We start from the raw sequence: 5,029 nt of genomic DNA on the forward strand, positions 1-5,029 counted from the left end.
CCAGCACGTTGAGCTGGGCTGGAGCAGCCTTGGACTATCAGGCCGATGCCCGGGGGCCCCTGCCAGCCTCAGCTCAATGTGCTGCAGTCCCGGGCACGTGTGCAAAAGCTCCTCCCAGGAGCAATAAATTGCAGTACAAACTGCGCCAGAGTTTATTACTGCATGTTAATTGCACGTGTAGACATGCCCCCACAGACCAAATGTTCACCAACATAGGTACCAGAATCCACAGGGCATGCAAGGAAGATTTCAGTCCATTGCTGCATTACAAAGTTTCCCTCTACAGGAAAGACAGCACCTTCCTGCATCTGTACATAGCCTATTCTCCAAAGAGAGGAGAAACTGATTTATGAATCAAGAGTCTGACTCAGACTACCTGGAAGTCCTGAGAGACTGAGCCTAAGGGCTGATTTTTTTGCAGATCTTTTCAACCTCAAATTCTTATAGCTCCAAGTCTTGCTAACAGTGACCCAGGCAAGTACTCCCTACCTGATCAAACAGTCCCATTGGCTTTGATTTGATTACACAGGGTGACTCTTTAATGAGTGTTTTTATGACTGGGTTCTCAATACATCAAAATAATAAAGTATCTATGCAAAACAGGGAACTACTCCATGCGTGTATTCAGAAAGGGCAGACTGAGGCTGTATACTCTAGGGCATAGACAGACACAGAAATCTGGGTTCACTTCCCAACTCTGAAGTGAGTTTTCTGTGTTATGTCAAGCACGTGACTTTGGCTCAGTATTTAGGGGCCTAAAAATGTAGGTGAGAACTTAGTGGGATTTTCAGAGTACCTAGGTGGATTAGATGCCTCATTCCCATCATGCTGAAGTCACTAAAACTTGGCAGAAAACAAGTCTGGTCATCCCACAAACCTTTTTTTCAAATCTCAAAAACCGTCTCATTCAGTATCAAGATGAGACCAACACCTTTCATGAAATAAAAACCACAGCACAGCCCCTCAAAAGTCCAGGTGTTAGGGGCACTCAACCAGAATGCAGGGGAGAGACTCTACCCGATTCAGGATATTTGCTGTCCTGGGTAGGAAGGTGGTTTGTATTTCCTCTCTAGTTATGAGCAAAACTTCGTACTAGAAGCAAAAATGTTCCACTGAAAAAGCTGGTTTTGACCAATCAACATTTTCTGATGAAAAAAAACATTTTATTGAAAAATACGCAACTGCCTGTAGATCAGTACATCAAAGATCAGAGCTAGGCACCTAGCCTGCTTCTGCACTTTTGATCAGCCCACTAGGTGCTTAAATACCTCTGAAACTCGCTGGTAGTCTCTCTGCTTCAGTATCTGCAGCTACAAGACACAGCTCTTCCTTACAAAATGTTTTGTGAGCTATGGTTCTGCTATATAAGAAAAGTGTTATTCATAGTTTTTGTTTGTTTGTTTCTTTTTTAAAGGAAGTGAACTAATTAGTAACAGTTTATAAGTTTGCAAAACACAACATTTAAATGAAGCTGTTTTTTGTTTTTGTTTTTTTTTAATATTGTGGTGCTAAATCCTTGGGCTGCTGGTACAGATTCCTTTCCCAAAGACATGTTGATGCTCACCTCAAGCATCCTTGAGGCAGAGAAAATTCGCTTTGAAACCAAAGCAAATCCATAATCTAGCTCTCTACCTGTTACCAACTTGAGCACATTAAAACTCTGTTAAAAGCTGAGCAAGATGAGTCCTTGAGGTCCTACTCCCCAAGGATGCGTACACATAAAGCAAGGAAAATGTGTGGTTATTAGAGTTTAGCTTTATTGTTTTCATAAAACACACTGAAGATTGTGTTTATGATTCTGGAGAAAATAAAACCCTCAATCCAATTGTTAAAATAATGAACACAAGATACTCCAATGACTTCTAACCTGTCATCAGACATGCTGGACTTACATAGCACCTTTCAACCAAAGAAGAATATTAGGTTTGCTTTATAAAGGCTACAACTGAGGGGCAGGATCTTATCCTGTATCTGAAGGTAACGGAACAGACTGCTGGTTACATAACCTGCCCACCGTAAAGAGAATTGGGATGGGATTTTTCCAATGCATTTGTGAGGCAGGAATAATACTAGTCCTTTGGGGGCCTTCAAACAGAAAGTAATATAGAAGCTCAGCACCTCATTGGCTCTTATCTAAGCCCCACCAACATACCCAGGAACAGACCTGGGAACCCAACTCAGTCATTAACTACTACTGCTTCCCAGCCGTTTGCTACAAGGAGATAAATGCAAGCTCACACCTCCCCATCCCACTAGGAGTTTTTCCCTCAGAAGGGCAGCTTAGAATAGTCACAGGTGGAAGAAACAGAGCAATCGGTTATAAGCAAGGTTTCAGGTTTTCCATTTGCCACAGAAAAATATGGTAAAACTTACTTCTTCTCATTTTAAAGGAGAAAAATCTAGCTTTTCTCCTTTAAAGGAGAAAAACATGGGGAACGGTGGGTTTCCCTTTGCAGGCTGGCAGAGATCCAGCCTGCAAGGGCCTGGGGGGAGTAGGAGAAGGGCAATCAGCAAGGGGCACCATGCGTGCGTGGGCAGGTACATGCACAGGCACATGCACATGGCCACCAGGCAGCCTGAAGAGCAGCTTCTGCAGGTAAGTCCAGGGTGGGGGGGCAAGGGGGAAGGAAGAGGCAGCTCCCCGCTGCTGCGTGCACTCCTGGGAGGCATAGGAGGTACACGCCCTGGGAGGTGCACTCCTGGGAGGCATAGGAGGGCCATGCCCCCTGCCCCAGCTTTGCGCATGGGGGCGGGGGGAGGATACAAACTGCAGCCTCAGGCTCCCTGCCCTGCTACCTTCTCCGCAGCCCAGTGGATGGGACCCTGCGTGGCAGCATAGTGGGGTGGGAAAACCCAGTGCCGCTGCTGGGACCCCCGCGCCACTGTGGGGGCAGCTGAACCCACATCCTGATGAGCAAAGGAAGCATGGGGTACTCTGATCTTTCATGATAAAAAACCCCAAATCAAGCACCAAAATGTATAGCCATTTAGAATGTATTGTATTATAGTGATTGAGGTACTGGTAGGCTTCCAAACTGCTTTAAAATTGAAAATATATCAATAAGATATTGTGTTTGACTGATATCTATCTACCTATATAGTGCCATCTCATTTTAACCACAGAAAAATGAAGATCTTGGGGTTTTTAAATCAGAGAACCTGCAATGTTTTCCTTTTTATCGGAGAATTGGCAATTTTTAAATAGAGAAAACTAGGATCCCTGGTTATAAGCAGAAATCTATTCCTTCCTATTGCACCTTCAGACTGTCCTAAATGCTTAAGTCATCTAAGCAGCATTTGATGCCCTTCCAAACACCAATCCGGCACAGAGTACTTACTCCTTCAAAGACATCTACCTGCACTGCATGCCAGTTACCTTTCAAGGCACCTCACTCTGCTTTGCGAAGGGGATTTGTACAAATAAATTGCACTGCTCAAGGGACTTAGTGGCTTCCATTACTTCTCCTCTTCCTCCCTTGGCCTGGAGGAAGGACAAACCACAGGTTTTCTTTTTTTTTTTCCTCCCTTTAAATATGATAGAGGCTCCATGGGGTTATGAATTATTGAACAAGTGCTGTCTCTTCCATTTAGCAATATGATGATGGAATGGAAATGCAGACCTCAGAAGGTTACTGTCCCCAGCATAGCAGACAATGTGCATGCATAACGCCACCCAAATGCCCTTCCCAAGCCAGCTCCCATCAGGGAAAGAGAGGAGGGAAAGAGACAGGACAGGGTAGTTACCAAGCCACTTAGCTGTCACTGCCTGCCAATCAATGCCCGACACTTGCCTGGCACCATGGGCACTGTGGAAACTGAAAATTTAAAAGAAAGATAAATGTGTTTTCCATGGCCAGGGCTGAGAAACAAGGTGGGCTCTCTCCAAGTAGGTGACCCTTCCACACTCTCCAGCTTCCCCTTCCCTCCCACTTCTGGGACACTAATAGAAAAGAAGCTGTCACCATGCATTTCTTTCCTCTGCCATAGGAGGTAGTGACAGCGGTGACTCAGGCCAAGAACAATGCAGCCATTTCCTCTCTAAGGCTAAGTACAGACAGTCAAAAAGCCAAAGACTGAATCGATTCAATCTTCTCAGATTACTTTAACCCGAGTAGACTGAACATGCCTCCTTACTCAGCTGGAGCAGACAGCTCAAATCTGGAGGGGATCTGGGACAGAAGTTCAACAAACCAATATAACCTAAATCAGTTAAGTCTGATACTACATCCATCCAGGATTATTTAAAACCAGTTTCAGCCATTTTGAAAGCAGTTAATGTGCACTGAACTTCTGTTGCATTACAGATCTGAACTAGTTTCCAACCACTTACACCAGTTTGTGTGTAATTTCTGTCTCTACACCAAGTTTTGCCCTCCCAAAGTCTGACACCACTGCATGAGTAAGTGTTTTAAAAGGAGCAGGAGTCTGGCACCTCACTCCCATGGACTTTCACTGCCTCACGTTCATTGAAGTATCTACCCCTTGGATCCCAGTCCCAAAAACTCAGCGCTAAAGGGGAATAAAGCACAAGCCATGGAATAACAAAGATAATTTTCCTTTCGTCAGGCCAACTCACTCTCTGCTAGCAGTATCTTTCACAAATTCAGCACACTTCCCTCACCCCTGAGGCTGGTGGGAGGACTAGAGCTACATACACACATGCACTTTCACCAACAGCCTTCCCTTTAAGCAGAGGGCCCAGTGGTTAGTGGTCCTTATGCTCTCTGCACACAGAAACCCTGCCCCAACCCTCTGGCCCTCAACTCAACGGCTGGAGTCAGTACTGGCAACAGCGGGAACCGCAGTACTGGCATATGCAAGCATTGTGTAAGACTTCTCCAATAGACTGCAGCTTTGGGCAAGGAAGGTAAAATGCCAGGGTGGGCTAGGACATACCTTCAAACCAACAGAGCAGTGTCAGGGCTTAATATCTCAAAAGCTTCTCTCATACTTTGGAAGGGTTACTAAAGGTAACACACCCTGTTAATAAAGCTTTTGAGGTTTGTAATAAAAACAGAAAGGTTTTTTG

This window comes from Gavialis gangeticus, unplaced genomic scaffold (genome assembly GCF_001723915.1).
Source record: "Gavialis gangeticus isolate Ggan-Ray unplaced genomic scaffold, GavGan_comp1, whole genome shotgun sequence".
NCBI classification, from domain to species: domain Eukaryota; kingdom Metazoa; phylum Chordata; order Crocodylia; family Gavialidae; genus Gavialis; species Gavialis gangeticus.